At 39.3% G+C, this 19,064-nt stretch overlaps 1 protein-coding gene across 3 annotated transcripts in view; it reads right to left on the reverse strand.

Annotated features, from left to right (window-relative positions):
* ARHGAP18 (Rho GTPase activating protein 18) overlaps positions 1–19,064 on the reverse strand; it is a 155,253-nt gene that overhangs the window by 129,053 nt on the left and 7,136 nt on the right. The window contains exon 2 of one of the 3 annotated variants that reach the window (XM_023558010.2): positions 5,035–5,105. The exons of the other annotated variants lie outside the window; for them this stretch is intronic. The gene's annotated coding sequence lies outside the window, so the exon portion shown is untranslated. The remainder of the gene's footprint in view (positions 1–5,034; positions 5,106–19,064) is intronic. 3 annotated transcript variants of the gene reach the window in all.

A 19,064-nucleotide genomic window follows, 5' to 3' on the forward strand; every position in this document is an offset into this window, starting at 1 on the left:
GAGGGAACTAACTTTTTCAAAGCTCAGGCTTTTCTCTAGACTGTAGAGAATATATACCTGGTTACTCTGAAGAAATATGGGCAGAGGGCTTCCAGAGCCCTCATACTTGTAACTATAAAAGTGCTTATACAGGCTTCTGGCTTTTTCCAGATTCACATTTCTTTTAGGAGTCAGGAAAGTCACCTTGTAAACTTTCACTGCATTCTCTCCCATAAAAATTCATTCTTTATAAGCACCCAGTTTTATCACTTTAAGAAGACAACCAGATGGAGGTGGTGAGCAGGTACTCAGCTTATTTGCTAGGGACGAGATTCTATACACCACATACTCAGGATTTGCGTTCTATTACATGGGCCTCAGAGAAATCATAAAATACCACAGGTCTGGACTTTCCCAATTACTGCAAATAGTGTTGTTGTGAGGTGCCATCGAGGGTAGGTCTCTACCCTATATACAACAGAATGAAACACTGCCCAATCCTGTGTCATCCTCACAATCATTACTATTTTTGAGCCCACTGTTGCAGCCACCACGTCAATCCATCTTGTTGAGGATTTTCCTCTTTTTCACTGATCCTCTACGTCATCAAGTATGGCGCTGTTTTTATCACCAAGGCCATATTTTCCAACTACTGATTCTTCTTTGTTTCCAACTTTTACATTCCAGTTACCATTAATTATCAACATAGCTTGATTGCGTGTTTGATCAATTTCAGACTGCAGAAGTTGGTAAAAATCTTCAGTTTCAAGCATTTCCCTTGAGAACGGGAACCAGACAAGGATGCCCTTTATCACCGCTCTTATTCAACATCGTGCTGGAAGTCCTAGCCAGGGCAATTAGGCTAGACAAAGAAATAAAAGGTATCCGGATTGGCAAGGAAGAAGTAAAGTTATCACTATTTGCAGATGACATGATTATATACACAGAAAACCCTAAGGAATCCTCCAGAAAACTACTGAAACTAATAGAAGAGTTTGGCAGAGTCTCAGGTTATAAAATAAACATATAAAAATCACTTGGATTCCTCTACATCAACAAAAAGAACACCGAAGAGGAAATCACCAAATCAATACCATTCACAGTAGCCCCCAAGAAGATAAGATACTTAGGAATAAATCTTACCAAGGATGTAAAAGACCTATACAAAGAAAACTACAAAGCTCTACTACAAGAAATTCAAAAGGACATACTTAAGTGGAAAAACATACCCTGCTCATGGATAGGAAGACTTAACATAGTAAAAATGTCTATTCTACCAAAAGCCATCTATACATTTAACGCACTTCCGATCCAAATTCCAATGTCATATTTTAAGGGGATAGAGAAACAAATCACCAATTTCATTATGGAAGGGAAAGAAGCCCCGGATAAGCAAAGCACTACTGAAAAAGAAGAAGAAAGTGGGAGGCCTCACCTTACCTGACTTCAGAACCTATTATACAGCCACAGTAGTCAAAACAGCCTGGTATTGGTACAACAACAGACACATAGACCAATGGAACAGAATTGAGAACCCAGACATAGATCCATCCACGTATGAGCAGCTGATATTTGACAAGGACCAGTGTCAATTAACTGGGGAAAAGATAGCCTTTTTAACAAATGGTGCTGGCATAACTGGATATCCATTTGCAAAAAAATGAAACAGGACCCATACCTCACACCATGCACAAAAACTAACTCCAAGTGGATCAAACACCTAAACATAAAGACTAAAACGATAAAGATCATGGAAGAAAAAATTGGGACAACCCTAGGAGCCCTAATACAAGGTATAAACAGAATACAAAACATTACCAAAAATGATGAAGAGAAACCCGATAACTGGGAGCTCCTAAAAATCAAACACCTATGCTCATCTAAAGACTTCACCAAAAGAGTAAAAAGACCACCTACAGATTGGGAAAGAATTTTCAGCTATGACATCTCCGACCAGCGCCTGATCTCTAAAATCTACATGATTCTGTTAAAACTCAACCACAAAAAGACAAACAACCCAGTCAAGAAGTGGGCAAAGGATATGAACACACATTTCACTAAAGAAGATATTCAGGCAGCCAACAGATACATGAGAAAATGCTCTCGATCATTAGCCATTAGAGAAATGCAAATTAAAACTACGATGAGATTTCATCTCACACCAGCAAGGCTGGCATTAATCCAAAAAACACAAAATAATAAATGTTGGAGAGGCTGCGGAGAGATTGGAACTCTCATACACTGCTGGTGGGAATGTAAAATGGTACAACCACTTTGGAAATCTATCTGGCGTTATCTTAAACAGTTAGAAATAGAACTACCATACAACCCAGAAATCCCACTCCTGGGAATATACCCTAGAGATACAAGAGCCTTCATACAAACAGATATATGCACACCCATGTTTATTGCAGCTCTGTTTACAATAGCAAAAAGTTGGAAGCAACCAAGGTGTCCAACCACGGATGAATGGGTAAATAAATTGTGGTATATTCACACAATGGAATACTATGCATCGATAAAGAACAATGACGAATCTCTGAAACATTTCATAACATGGAGGAACCTGGAAGGCATTATGCTGAGCGAAATTAGTCAGAGGCAAAAGGACAAATATTGTATAAGACCACTATTATAAAATCTTGAGAAATAGTAAACCTGAGAAGAACACATACTTTTGTGGTTACAAGGGGGGGAGGGAGGGAGGGTGGGAGAGGGTTTTTTATTGATTAATCAGTAGATAAGAACTGCTTTAGGTGAAGGGAAAGACAACACTAAATACATGGAAGGTCAGCTCAATTGGACTGGACCAAAAGCAAAGAAGTTTCCGGGATAAAATGAATGCTTCAAAGGTCAGTGGAGCAAGCGCGGGGGTCTGGGGAACATGGTTTGCGGGGACTTCTAAGTCAATTGGCAAAATAATTCTATTATGAAATTATTCTGCATCCCACTTTGAAATGTGGCGTCTGGGGTCTTAAATGCTAACAAGAGGCCATCTAAGATGCATCAATTGGTCTCAACCCACCTGGAGCAAAGGAAAATGAAGAACACCAAGGCCACACGACAACTAAGAGCCCAAGAGACAGAAACGGCCACATGAACCAGAGACCTACATCATCCTGAGACCAGAAGAACTAGTTGGTGCCCGGCCACAATCGATGACTGCCCTGACAGGGAGCACAGCAGAGGACCCCTGAGGGAGCAGGAGATCAGTGGGATGCAGACCCCAAATTCTCATAAAAAGACCAAACTTAATGGTCTGACTGAGACTAGAGGAATCCCGGCGGCCATGCTCCCCAGACCTTCTGTTGGCACAGGACAGGAACCATCCCCGAAGACAACTCATCAGACATGAAAGGGACTGGTCAGCGGGTGGGAGAGAGATGCTGATGAAGAGTGAGCTAATTATATCAGGTGGACACTTGAGATTGTGTTGGCAACTCTTGTCTGGAGGGGGGATGGGAGGATAGAGAGAGAGGGAAGCCGGCAAAATTGTCAAGAAAGGAGAGACTGAAAGGGCTGACTCAAGAGGGGGAGAGCAAGTGGGAGTAGGGAGTGAGATGTATGTAAACTTATATGTGACAGACTGATTGGATTTGTAAACGTTCACTTGAAGCTTAATAAAAGTTATAAAAAAAAAAAAATCTTCAGTTTCCTCACCTTTGGCGTTAATGGTTGGTACATAAATTTGAATAATAGTCGTATTAACTGGTCTCTCTTGTAGGCGTATGGATATTATCCTATCACTGATAGCGTTGTACTTCAGGGAAGATCTTGAAATGTTCTTTTTGACAATGAATGCAACACCATTTCTTCAAGTTATCATTCCCGGCATAGTAGACCATATTATTTCCAGTTTAAAATGGCCAGTACCAGTTCATTTCAGCTCACCAATGCCTAGGATATCGATCTTTATGTGGTCTATTTCATTTTTGCCAACTTCCAATTTCCTAGATTCATACTTCCTACATTTTATATTCAATTATTAATGGATATTTACAGCTGTTTCTTCTCATTTTGAGTCATGCCACATCAGCAGATGAAGGTCCCAAAAGTTTGACTCTATCCATGTCATTAAGGCCAACTCTACTTTGAGGAGGCAGCTCTTCCCCAGTTGTCTTTTAAGTGCCTTCCAACTTGAGAAGCTCATCTTCTGGCACTATATCAGACAATGTTTCACTGCTATTCACAAGGTTTTCATGGTCAATTTTTTCAGAAGTAGACCACTAGACCCTTCTTCCTAGTCTGTCTTAGTCTGGAAGCTCAACTGAAATCTGTCCCCCATGGGTGACTCTGCTGGTATTTGGAATACCAGTGACATAGCTTCCAGCATCCCAGTGACACATAAGCCCCCATAGTACAACAAACTGACAGACAAGCAGTGGACTACAAATAGTAGAAACTGCAAATGTTAATTCTGGAAATGCCAAGAGTCTAAGGGTCTACTGACAAACCATGTAACTGAAATTTCACCCCAGAGTTAAGAAAGTGTTTCCTGTGTTTTCAAGCCGTAAACCCCTTTCTTCTCCTGAGATATCTTATAGTACTTGCCAAAACACCCATAGCTCATACTCAAGGCACACCAGAGAAGGCTTGACCTGAGGGCTCTCTAATTCTCTTCTCTGAGCATAGGAAGGAAGTAGACAAGAATCTTTGCTCTAGGAAGGCATGCTTCATTACAGGAAACAACAGCTATACAAAGAGCCATCTCTTCTTCTAACCTGCACCTTTACCTGTGTTGACCATCTCTCTATCTCTTCATTACACTTTGTCTATCTAGTCTAGATTCACCCACAGACTTATCGTATTCCACGCTCATGACAGGACACAGGGGGAGGAGACTATCTCAGGTGGTATAATAAGTTCATAGGGACCAAGCTTTTTTTAGTGATTTACAACGTGCCTATGTATTTTACACTGAATCCTCACGACTCTTTTAATCCTCACAACACCACTGAGGCACAGAGGGGTTTAATGACTTGTCTAAAGTCACATAACTAGTAAATTTCAGATCCAAGATATGAAGCCACACAATCTAGGGCTTTCTGTACTCACCACAGATAGATACAAGGGTCCACAATGGAGTAGTTGGGTATTATGAAAACTGGGGAAATCACAACCAGACCCTGATGGGAAAAAAAAAATCCCAATTCTTCATTTAAAATTGACTTCAATCTCCCCTTCCGGCCTCTTCTTCCTCCTCCCTTGAGTGTCTTATCTAGCCAATTTCAATCTTCATAATATGTTAATCCCCAGCCAAACCTCCCTCTCTTCAGAAAGATTTCTTCCTCCAAAGTCAAATCCTTCCCAACTACACCAACACGATGAAATTGAAACTTTCTCTGATCCTCTCATTTGATGTAAGATGGCCTTCCTCTGTAAACACTCACAGCAGTTTTTTTTATTTGTTTAACTCTATAATGTCGACTATAATTTCCAGTCCTATATTATGGATATGTGACACAGCTCACTATCCTTTACAGAAATCTGAAATCTCCTTCAAAGAGCTTATCTCTATAGAGTACAGGGAATCTAGGACAGGATAGTACACAAAGTACCTTGCTCAATGAAGTCCCAGGGGTTACCACATCACAGCTTTTGTAAAAAGATTCCTTATCATTGACAGCTTCTACACTAGGTAATGAAAACCAAATAAGGTTGCTGCCTGTGACGATAACTATTTTTTTTTAAGAGATTCAGCAGACTAATTCTAAGTGCACTGCATCTAAACTATTGTCTAATATAAAATCTGTATTTTCTTTCTAATCTACCAGCTGCTCCACAGGAGAAAGATGTAGCAGCCTGTTTCTGTGAAGATTTCAACCTGGGAAACCCTATGGGGCACTTCTACTCTCTCCTACGGAGCTGCTGAGTCAGAATTGATAGAGCAGCAATGGGTTTGATTTTTTGGTTTATTTTATTTTATTTCTGTTCCTTTGAGGATCTCGATATCACCAAGCTAAGAGCTTCTTTAAGATTCAAAAATGTATGTACAGTCACTCCTCTTTTTCTGCTATTTATTGAACAAACAGAACAAAGGGCTCTACTCTGAAATGTCTGGAGGAATATATGGGCGCTACCACACTTTTTTTTTTTTTTTACCACTAGTGGTTATTCCCCAGCCAGGCCTCTGAGACCTCAGCAGAAGCTTGGAAACAAATTCATCAGTCTCTGATCATGAAAGACAAGGAGAAATCTAAAAGCTAAGAGGCAGCAATTTCCCTCTTAGATAAAGATGGGTGCTTCCCCTATGAAAAAGAAATGTGCACTTTTTTTTTTTTTTGCATTGGAGAACTTCACCGAAGTACTTCATTCAAGGATAAAACAAAAAATAAAAAATAAAAAAAAACCCATTGCCGTCAAGTCGATTCCGACTCATAGCGACCCTGTAGGACAGAGTAGAACTGCCCCACAGGGTTTCCAAGGACTGCCTGGTAGATTCGAACTGCCAACCTCTGGGTTTGCAGCCAAACGCTTACCTACTACGCCACCAGAGTTTCCTCATTCAAGGATACAGACATAATTATCAACTAACATATTACAGTTTTGCACTGATATCCTTTTTGCATAGTTTCACATATCACCGAAATTATGAATGCAGAATGCATACACAAGGACACCCTTCTGATATGTCACCTTCCCTCTATTTTATCACCTGGAAAAATGATACACTTTTACATTTGCGTTTCATGGGGACTGTAGAAAAAACATCCCAGGGAAACAATTCTATCTCTACCCACCAGTCCTGGCATCGTGGCCTTCAAATGCCCATTCTTAATTCTAAAACTACATAGAGGTTTGACTACCTAAGCCAACTTGTCATTTAATTTCAAAAGGAGGCCAATCAATTTCCGTTTTATAATAGTTATGTAAATTTAAATCACCAGCCTAGTGTTAATGGAAGATTTACAAGTACTTTGGCTAAACAGTCCATTTTTAACACTTCATTCATTACAAAATCAATATAAACTCCCTGTCCATGTAAACCATGTGTGCGTGTGTGTATGTCTGTGTGAAATGATTTTAATGGATATTATAAGTAAAAATGCACCAAATTGTTTGATAAAATACCAACATTATCTTCACACATGTGCACTACCTCAAATGACACATGCCATGAAAATGAATAAAACCACTGCTGAACTACATACATAGGCCCATCAGATATACCCCCACTTAAAACGGGAAACATTAAATATCTGCTACAGCAAAAAAAGCCAAACCCGTTGCTATCAAGTCAATTCTGATTCATAGTGACCGTACAGTATTGCTATAATTTAAGCAAAAGTGGTAGGCTTTTACTCTAATTTCATGTCATTTATCATTATGTACAAATTTTTCAAAATGCAAAATGATTCATGTTTCAAATACAATAAAATGTGACAATTCAGACAGCAAAAAAAAAAAACAGTTGATTGTTCACATTACTCACAAGTACAACTTTAGAATCTCTAAATAAGGTTCATTTTCAAACAATTAATATTTTTCTTATTTACTTTTTATCAAACATGTAATGCAAATAAAATATTTAAATGATATAAATATTCACTTTGAAAATATTTATGCATAAAATAGAGAAGAGGCTATGTATCAATAATACAGATTAGATACATTTGTAGCATTTAATATTCCTCTCAAAAAAGAAAAATATTTCATACTATGATTTTACAGCCTGAACAACATATGTCAAAACCTAGAAGATTCATGAGGGATCAAATAAATTTCATAAGCTTTTACAATATTAGAAAGTTTTCTTAAAATCTCTAGAACTGAAAATTCCCTGCAATGGTATCATCATTTATTCAATACAAACTACTTTTGAGTTATTTTAAAAAGATGCTGGTAGTATACAAAAACACAGTGCAACAGCTGCTATAAACCTTGGTCTCTGCATATTGGGCTTAGTTTAAAATGTTCCTTTGATGAGTAACATAAGGCATGTCATATTATTACACAAAATCCTTGCAATTTAACAGATTATTCCACAATTAATTTAATCCACTAATAAAAATGAGATGGGGGGAAAAGGCAGTGAGTATGATCAAAGGGGAGGCAAAGGAGTGAAATGACCCAGAAACAGTCACCTTCAACACAAGGACACTAAAACTTTCCCTAACCCCAATCCTTGATAAAGGATACAGAGACTTTGGCCTAGCCTCTAATCAGCCTGGGCCCTTAGAGCCTGGGGAAACTCCACTTAAACAGCAGTGAGATAGGGATTGGGGGTGGGGAGACATTGAATCAGGCAGATCTTTTGCTTTAGCCAGCTCTATGGAAAGATCCAGCTCAGCCTAAAATGAATTTTGTACACTTTACCGTTTTGCACAATTCACTAGCAATTTTTATACAGAACAATAATAAGCTAGTTTTTCGTGATAAAAATTTATTGTTTCAATCATTTCTTCAAGATGCTTGGGTAATTAGGAATTTGGATGAAAATCTGAAGAGTGCCCTCTCCATACATTAAGACTCACAGGCCAAGGCTCCACAAAACAAAATTTTATGAGACTTTTTTTTTTCTTTCAGTACTTTCAATTAAAAAAATATAACAAGTTACACCTATAAGGGGTACTCCCCTGGCTACCCACCCCACGATGACAACAAATAGTCTCTGGCTGAGACCCCAGCCACTTAATGTGGGAATGTTTTCCTACCCAGTCTTGTGTTCAGGACCCCAAAAGGCTGCCAAGGGGTTACATCCGCTCCCCACTGTAGCCGTTAACTCTAGTAACTGCTCTGGCCGCATGCCTCATATCCTCACTCCTGATCAGCCTGCAGTGACCTTCTCCAGTCCTTGGCTGGTTCTGCAGGCCACCTCCATTGCCACGGGTGCCTCGGCGGCAGCCTTCCCCCATGGCCATGTGGGCCTTCCTTCCACAGGCTGCCTCAGTGCTGACCCTGCCAACAAGCACCTCTGTAAAGCAACAGGAGTAACGGTCCTTTCCTTCCCTAATGTCCCTCTCTTCTAGGCCTCTGCCCGTTATTACCGTCCTTCACCTCAAAGCCTAGGGGTCCTTCTTTTCCCTAGACTGAGACTTCTGTGCCCACTGACCCAAGACGAGGACTGCACGGCCTGGACTTTTTTTTTCTATTTCACTTTTCCATTGTGAAATGTTTTACTCTTTACAAAATGCATGCTTCCTTCCTTCTCTCCAAAGACACACAGGTTGTCCCCTTACCTCGACCAGGCCCCTTTCTCAAGACAATTCTATCAGGCCCTGTTCCCTGGCAACTCGAGGGCATATTTTCCTTCATCCTCCCCGACCTCTATGCACTGGTTCTACAGACTTGACAGCCTCAGGTAAGCCCTCCATGCCAACCGTTTGCCGGGTAAAGAATAAGGCTATACTGTGAAGGAGCCTAAAAAGGCACAGAATTTGGAGAATAAATACAAAAGCATGCAGACATCACCCAAAGAACTCTCCTGGGTAAAGGCAGCCCAGGGGTGGCATCCTAGGAAAGCAGGAACGATTTAAACGGCCACCAAATTCTATTTTTGCTAAGATTGGCAATTTGTGGCAGCAAGACATTTATGGGAACATGTCATGCAGGGACACCTTGGCCTGGAAATCAACTATTTATAAAACAGGCTTACATTTAGGACCAAGAATAAGGCAATCTCCATACTTTTGACTCTCTGACAAGTTTCAAATTTTTTTGCCTAGAAATGAGGAAGCCCCCGAAAGAGCTGCAGTAAGTTGATCACTTGGTTAATACTTATAAACTAAGAAAATTAAAATGGTCTGAAAAATATCCATGGCTAAGAAATAGTTACAAATATATGCTCGCCAGCCAGCCAGCCAGCCCTCACTCACCACCTTTTTAAATATTTTCAAAATTTAATCAAAAGCGCTTTGAAACAGCCAATATGTCATTTTATTTTGAGACCTTTGGGTCTGTGGTACGCCAAGGCTCTAATGTCCTTGTGGGCCCCTAAAGTGTTTGGATGACTTTACTGAGTGAAAAGTAGCTACTCATTAGTAATGGTGAGAATTCTTCAGTGTTTCACAGCCAAAAAGAATTGCTCATCTGGATTTCAGTGGAAAGTTATCGTCGTACAGAAAGGGCACTGAAACAATCTAGATTGTTGGGGAAGCCCTGCAAACAATGGAGACTCGTAGTCTTTTTATTGTCCTATTTTTTAGATTAAGGAAAATCTGATTAGTCAGGCTTTTTAGAAAAATACAACCATTTATTGTCAGTGAAAGAAGGCAGCGGTGGTTCTGCGCTGGAATTCTTACCCTCCATGTGGGAAACTGGGGTTCAATTTCCAGCCAATGTACTTCAGTACAGCCACTACCCATCTGTCAGTGGAGGGCTGCATGTTGCTATGATGATGAACAGGTTTCAGTAGAATCTCCAGACTAAGACAGACTAGGAAGAAAGGCCCGGAGATCTACTCCCAAAAACCAGCAAACAAAGACCCTATGGACCACAGCAGTCCAATCTCATTGTGTATGGACTTGCCTTGAGTCAGGGCCCAACTGATAGCAGCCAACACAACAGTGTCAGCAAGGATGGTGATGGTGGTAGTGTTTTAAAGGCATATTTTGTGGCTGTGTCATGCTGATTCCAGGAGATTTTCAGTGCATTTAAAGAGTTTCCAGTTTATAAGGGCTTACTGATAAAAAAAGGAGAGAGGTCCCAGTCTGAGGCTTTCTCCTCTGCTCTATCTACAGACCATTATTTCTCCCATATGTTACTGCAGCCCGCAACACAGTCATGGCACACCCAGGCTGTTGGGGGGCATAAATATAAACTTTCTCTGTAAAAGCATAACCCAAAAACTGTTGTACTGAGACTCTTGTGTTTTATGAACCTTGGGTATTAAAAATCCGGAGGCATTCTTACTGGAAACACATCCACCAAGGAAAGATTCGGCAGGGAATGCCTGTATATGTAAGATGCTTAGAATAGTGGCTGGCATACAGGAAGAAAGAAGGGCATTTTAAAATAAACAGCAACTATTGTTAATACTACTTATAGTAGTAACAATACTAGTAGTAGTATTACTCTACTGCTATTAAAAAGAGCCCAAAAGGTCTGACTGGTTCAAAAGCATGTAATTTTTAACATTTTTCCATGTATAAAGAAGCAGCAGTATCTTGGGATTTCACAAATTGTGTTTTCTGGGACATCAGTTAATAATTATTCTGCAAAAGATGAGAACTCCAAGGCCAGCTAAATTTGGCATCTGCTACTTACTAAAAAAATCTCCTAATCTGTCTTTTAGGGATTCATAATACACACTAGGACACTATATGCTAGAAGTAAACTTTGTTTACACCAAAATGTTGGACCACAGAACACTTTTTATGAACAACTATAAACAGTGTTCCACAGGTAATTTGGGAAACAGGAATCTAACTCTTAGGATTACTTACTGAAGAAATTTTGCTTTAAGAAGATTAACAAAGTATGAATCTCTCCTGAGACGTGTAAAAGCAGTTATTAGAATGGTCTTTCATTGTAAGGGTCCCTAACTTAGACTTTACCTTCAAGCTTGAGGCTTCAAACTCAACTCAAAAGAGGTTAGTCCCTCTCCTTTGCCTGAAAAATGGAGACGACACAATTTCTGATCTATAGCATATGGGATGAGAAAATTTATTTCTCTAGATTACATCAAATTCTTAGGAATTAAGTAATCTGACAAAATAAATCGTTATGAGCATTTTTAGAGACAAATCATTTAAATTTATGCATTAGGTTCCCACAAAAATACTGGCTGTCATAAACTGCAGATACAAAGTATTTTTAAAGAAGTGTAAACATATAATTCTCCAGTTTTATCTTAGAGTACTATTTAAAAAAATAATTTCCCTTAGCTATTTAAAGGCAAATCACTTTCCCCCCAGAGTTCAGAGAATTTCTAGTTACTTTTCTTCTTCCTCCTTTCTTTGAGGTAAGTGTAGCAAGAAGCAAATACAGTTTAGTAATAGGTACTGTAAAGCAAACATTTCTACATGAGAAAGAAAGAAAATCCTACAGTGAGGCTATTTGGGTCTGTTAAGGCTCAATGACAACAATTACTGGATGATTGCTGAATCTAACTATTGTACTGGGAGTAGCAAAGCCAAGTAACTCAAATAAAAAAAAAATACTGACTATTAATTTTTATATACCCTCTGGGATCTTTTCCATGTATAATATGTGGTCTCAAAATATTATGTATTCTAAAATACTACATCGGTGTCCAATGGTCCCTTAGAATAAGTATTACTGGATATAAACAAACAGCCTTTAACAACACTGCTGCCATCAAATAGAGGGAATTGCTTAATTTATTATATCACACAAAATAGCTAGCTACCTGACATTTCATAGGAACCAAGAGGTCCCTTAGATGAAAAGTCTGACAATCTACTTCTGAAAAATCAGCGATTGCTAGACCCTGCCACGTTCTTTACAAGGAGTAACTCATTTTTCAGTACTCTATTCTTCCCAACTTCAAACTGACATTTATGCCTACAAGCAATTTTAGACCCCTTTTTGAAGATGTTTTGTCAGAGTTAAGCATAATTTTTTGACTAGAAGAATAAAGCCTCTACCACATACTGTCCTGCAAATGATCAAAACCCAACCCTTCTAAAATATCACATATCAATCATCAACAAACACAATTGTGCTCTGACTATGTGTGAAGCACTTGAATCCATCTTAGCACTTAGGATAAATAAAAAATTAACACTAGGCCTCTGAATCCATCTTAGCACTTAGGATAAATAAAAAATTAACACTAGGCCTCTGCTTGAGGCATTTATATTCTTGAGGGGTAGAAAAACTTTCTCAATATAGGCTGACCTTCCAAAACAAGGCTGCAGGATTAATGCACGCAGGATACGTGTACACTGATCCAGAATTGTAAAGTCAAGCACCAAGGAACAGAGGAGTCTATATAAAAGCAGTAGGCAAAAAGACAAAGAAAGCCAGGTAGGGCCAGGTACAGAGAGATGGTTATAACTTCGGCAGCATGTTGCCAAAGATGGCCACTATCAACACCTTCCAAGCTGGCCACCTCTTGAATATGAGATGACCTATGATTGAATGGCCAATAGAACATCCGAAGTGATGCTGAGTAACTTCTGACGCTAGGCCATACATAAGAAAGAAGCCTTGCAGCTTCTACCTAGACCTCTTGGAATGCTCACTCTGGGGTAAGCCAGCCACACAAGAACTCTGACTCCTCTGACACTGCCATGATATGAGGAAGCCTCAGCTAGCCACATGGAGTGGCTGAGGCAAAAAAGACAACTGACCAGGCTCAGCCCATCTAGCTTGAAGAACCCTAAGGAAGAACTTGATCATGATTCCTCAAATTCATGAGAGAAAATTATTTAAGCCACTCAGTTTTGGGATGGTATATTACATGGCAATAGATGAACTGAAACAACAACTTTGTACTTCATGCTAGGGGTCACAAAATGGCGGTGCCTGGGCCAGGTCCAACCTACACGCAGGTTTTGTTTGGCTTGCCATTGTTGTTAGGTGCTGTCGAGTCAATTTCAACTCAAAGGGACCCCATGTGACAGGGCAGAATTGTCCCATCAGGTTTTCTTGGCTGTAATCTTTACAAAAGTAGATTGCCAGGTCCTTCTCCCAGAGTGCAGCAGGATGGGTTCGAACTACCAACCGTTCAGTTAGCAGCCAGGAACTTAATCATTTGTGCCACCAGGGCTCATTGTCTGTTTGGCTTACTCAGTATGTTTTAAAAATTTTAGCTAACATTTTCAACCAAAACTTTTCTGAAGCCTGCACTTTCCAGTCATCCACTTTACTCATTTATCATATTGCCTGCCAGGACTCTATTGATTTTTCAATATATAAAACTTGCTCTAAGAAATGAAGAACAAAGGGATATAATTACCTAAATATATCCAGTGTGATGATCTACACTATAATATAGCATGCTTCAAAGATGCTATAATTCAAAAGAATTTTACTCTGGATATACTAATATATATCATAATTTTAAAAAATCAATGATTGAAAAAGAGGCACTACACAAATTTACTTCTTCTTCTTCTTCTTGTTAGGTGCCGTCGAGTCGGTTCCGATTCATATCGACCCTACGCACAACAGAACGAAACACTGCCCGGTCCTGAGCCATCCTTACAATCGTAATTTTACTTCTAGTCTTACCCAGATAACCTCTTCTACCAATGAGGGACCTTAGCGTTCAGAAATTGACCACGTTATTTGGGCCAGAGATAAATGAACAGGCACATACTTAGTAACTCTAGTAAAAACATTAATTATAGAATAAGTTGATCAAGTTACATGTTTCTAGACCACCTATAAATAGCCCAAGTTCCTTCCAACATTCAGTAGCCAACTTACTTTTTATTACTCAAACCAAATCTCAATTACTCAGCAACAAATTATTTTGATGTTTTATACAGCAAAAGAGAGATCTATGCCAACCAAGGCTTTCTAAATGTAATATCGAAAAAGTTACTTTAGAGTCCATTTGAATTACATGGCAAGCTCGTTCAGAGCAGAAACATTTATTTTTATTCTAGTCTTATTTATACCCAGTAAGGACCACCATATCCCCACAGTTATTTAGCTAAATAACATATTAAGATTTTTTAATAATCAAATTTAAGCTATTCCATATTTACACATCCTTAATACATTTCTAGTAGCCCTGGTGTTACAGAAGTTGAAGCACTCGGCTGTAAATCGAAAGGTCAGTGGTTCAAGCCCACCAGCCACTCCATGGGAGAAACGTGTGGCAGTCTGCTTCCACAAGGATTTACAACCTTGGCAACGTTATGTGGCAGATCTGTCTGTCCTACAGGGTCGCCATGAGTCAGAGCTGACTCAACAATAGTGGGTTTGTTTTTTGGTTTTGAATACCCTTCTCAGTTACCCAAATCACTTTCTAGGCAGTATTTAAATTTTATGTTGTTTGTCAACAATATATATTTTTTACTATTTTCTTCAAAATATAGATGGTATACAACAGCAACACTCCCATTCAGAAGCAAACTAGGATTCTATGGCTGAATCCCCCCAAATTTGAAATTGTGGCTCTTGTGAATTCCCATATTTTTCTACACAGTTCTAGTTTTACAACGGCGTGGTGTTGAAGCATTTCTCACAGTAAATTAATTAAATTACATGGCTCTAATCTGATTCAACTGTAATCACGAGAGCATATGTCAATTTCCGCCTTTCTAATCTTCCAAAATAAATGACAAATTTAAACAAATACATAATTCCTAATGGAAAACAGGCACGTTTAGAAGACATGGAAAAACATGGTTACTGGGGCATACAGAGCTACCGAGGATCTTGGGAAGGACACGGTGCTATATACTAAGATACAACCACCGGTTGCCCTAGACTTGGTGGTCACTCATGGCTGCCCCATGTGTGTCAGAGCAGAGCTGTGCTCCATATGGTTTTCCATGGTTGATTTTTTTGGAAGTAGATCACCAGGGATTTCTTCTGAGGTGCCTCTAAGTGGACTCTAACCACCAACCTTTCAGTTGACAGCCACAGTTGTATTAACAATTTGCATCACCCAAGGACTCCAAAATAAAAGTAAAGACTGGAAAAACACAGCACTTTTATTTATCAGTGAACAATGGTCCTGACAGGCAACGAAGAAACATGAATCCATAATCCCCCATTTAGCTGAGGATTTTATTTGGGTCTGAAAAATTTATTTCTGAACCTGTTGCTGGGAACTCAATACTTTCCCATAGCAACAATGCTGCAAGTAAACGGTTAGTGAAAAGTTTCTGGGCAGTTAGAAGAAATCTTTTTAACCCAAAATATGACCAAATTGGAGAATTTACAGCATTACGGTATTTCAATAACATTTACACCATATTTCCCCTATGGAAAAAGACTTCTGCATTTTTAATTGGCACTTGTCTCTCCCGATCCTCCAGTTCACCATCTCAGCTCATCCTCTAGTTTCTTCCACTTCCATCAAAAACTCTCCAGTCTCTTAGAAAAACCAAACCGGTTGCCATCGAGTCAATTCATAGTGACCCTATAGGATAGAGTAGAATTGCCCCATAGAGTTTCCAAGGAGCACCTGGTGGATTTGAACTGCTGCGCTTTTGGTTAGCAACCATAGCTTTTAACCACTACTCCACCAGGGTTTCCCAGTCTCTTAGAGGTAAAAGCAAAGCAGCCTGCTCCTGTGAGCTATTTGTAAGCAGCAGCGACAGGGATTGTTGAAACGCGGAATGCAGGTTCAGGGAGGGATTTGCGAAAGTTTTAAGAGGATAGAGTAGGGACACAGTCAGCCATTTCCTAGAGTAGGGACCCAGTCAGCCATTTCCTAGCATAGGGACTAACGCATAGTAGGCATTTAAAGTAAATGTATTCTGTATGATGCAGATGAAGAGAAAAACTAACAGAACAGTTTACAAAAAAAAGTTTACAGTAAGTGGGAAGGGACGGAGGGCAATTACTCCAAGCAAGGAGTCAGCTCAAAGTGAACTGGGTGAGAGAACACATCCTCCCAGATCTGTACTATGGACATCATATCTTCAGCTTAGCTCTGTCTCATGAAACAAATTCATGTCTGTGAGATCAATAGTTGTCCATAAGATACATAAATATATTTTAGAGGGAAAAAAAGGCAAAAATTATTTTCTGAAATACTTTACTAGACCCACAATGATATATTTTCACCCTCAAGTCTTCCAGTAATCGGAGGTCTATTTGCTCTTTGAAGAACACGTACAAATTACTTTTCCTTCCTCCACACCAGATGATTTTTCTTAAGAGTACAAATGATTTACAAATTTACATCTGTCCAAACTAAACTCCAAAGGTATTCAAAACAGTCACCTGGGTCTAACGAGCGTTCAGTGTCTTTCAGCCCTTTCTAAGATTTATGTTTTAGTATTTTTTTTTTTGTTACTAAAATAAATAATAATCTGAGGTATTTTTAACTTATTTCCCCAAATGTTAGTTTTTAATAAAGAAATTATATACTACACAGGTACTAAAGCAAACATTCTTTTACAAATTAATCTCAAAAATGCTTTCTAATACTACTTCTGAATTAATTCACCAACAGGTGACAGTCTTTGATTGCCTTTCATCATCATAGAAAATATATTTTCCTTTCTTCATGCGAAGTACTCTTCTAACCATATTAAAAATCAAAGAACCAAACCCGTCGCTGCCAAGTCTATCCCAACTCCTAAAAGCCCTACAGGACAGAGTAGAACTGGCCCCCGGGATTTCCCAGGCTGTAATCTTTACGGGAACAGACTGAAGCAGACTGCCATGTCTTTCTCCTGTTGAGCAGCTGGTGGTTTCAACTGTCGACTTTTCAACCAGCAGCTGAGCACTAAATCATTGGCACCAAATTCTAGTACATTACATACATTAATTCATTTAATAGCTCATAATAGCGCTGTGAGGTAAGTACTGTTGTCCCCATTTTGCAGAAGAAAAAAGAAAAAACTAAGGTCCTGAGATGTTAAGTAACTTGCCCAAGTTTACACACAGCTACTGAACAACAGAGCTAGAACCCTAACTCAGGCAGCCTGGCTCCAAAATCTAAGCGCATAAGCATTAAGACCCTACTCCTTCTCACACTCATTCATTCATCAAATTTTATTAACTGCCTAGAGTGGGCCGAGCCCTTTGCTAAGGCCTAGGTATAATAAGACAAAAATAAAAAGGCAAAGTCAGTACTCTCAAGGAACTCACAGCCTAATATGTACTAAATAATCAAATGCAAATTAAATCAAAAGATCCATATGACAACTCTGCTTAAGGAAAATGTCTGGGGAAATTTTAAGATATTGTATAGAAGAGGATTTAATAATGACATTCCTTATCTGTATATATTTTAAGTACTCTAGAAAACTACACATTTGATCTTTAATAATAAACCTTATGAAGCAGAAGGACACTGTTAGGCCAATTTTATGGATGAGGAAACAGATAAAGGTATGATGTCCTAAACATCTTAGCAAGGATGCCACACCTCCTCTACAGGAATCTGCTCTAATCACAGAGCCTATTTCTCTAAAAAGACCCCAAGACAGATAATTTATAGGCTTCTTGGGGCTCTACCATGGTCTGCTCAAACAGATTACCTCGGCCAACCAGATCCCCTTTGAAAAATTTGAAATTAGGAAACAGAGGGATGGGTCAGTTAGCTATGAAATGCAAGATGACAGAGCAAGAGAGCTGGGACATCTACTGGGAGCCATGTGCAAGCTGAAATGATGAAACAATAATGCCTATGGGTAGAAAAGAATACAACAGTCTCATAGAGAGAGCAGACATTCCATGAGTGACACCATGCAAACAGTCTCTGAAGGAAGAAGACTGGAGGTACTTCCTGGCCCTAAGGCTTTCTGATTCGGTTCCAGTCTACCCAGATCCCTACCATAAGCCTCATTTCCCTAAAGAAACTTAAGTGTTCTTTACAGCCAAAAAGCAATTCCCCAAATAGGATGTGAAAAGGAGATGATGTTTCACACTCACTTTCAACGTAGAAATTCAAATATATAGTGGACGTAGTTATGGAAAAGACTCCAGATGGGATCCACAGTGTAACTAGTAACTAGGCATCGAACCGAAAAAAAAAAAAACAAACAAACCCACTGCCACCGAGTTGATTCCAACTCATAACGACCCCATAGGGGAGAGGAGAACTTGCCCCATAGAGTTTGCAAGGAACACCTGGTGGATTCAAACTGCCAACCTTTTGGTTAGCAGCCGTAGCTCTTAACCACTACGCCACCAGGATTTCCAACTAAGCACCAGTCACCATGACTTCTGTTTACCTCTTACAAAGAGGATAAACTTGACCAGCTCAGAGCAAACAGAGAAGTCAAAAAAATATGTCTTCAGAATTATCCAGACATTCTTTCTGCCCCCTCTGCCCCACTCCACTTCAACACCTTTACCCATCCCCACTCCCAAATAATGTTTCTTCTCACTATCTCCTCTTCTCAAAAGAAAAAACTAAGACTTTTACAGCAAACCATTCCATCCCAAGGTACTTATACAAAATGAAAGGTTTGGATCCATTATGTATGTTTCAGGACAGGAATCACCTAGAGGCGGAGAGTTCAGAGAAGGGTTGTCATCAC

Source organism: Loxodonta africana, chromosome 1 (genome assembly GCF_030014295.1).
Source record: "Loxodonta africana isolate mLoxAfr1 chromosome 1, mLoxAfr1.hap2, whole genome shotgun sequence".
Taxonomy (NCBI): Eukaryota; Metazoa; Chordata; class Mammalia; order Proboscidea; family Elephantidae; genus Loxodonta; species Loxodonta africana.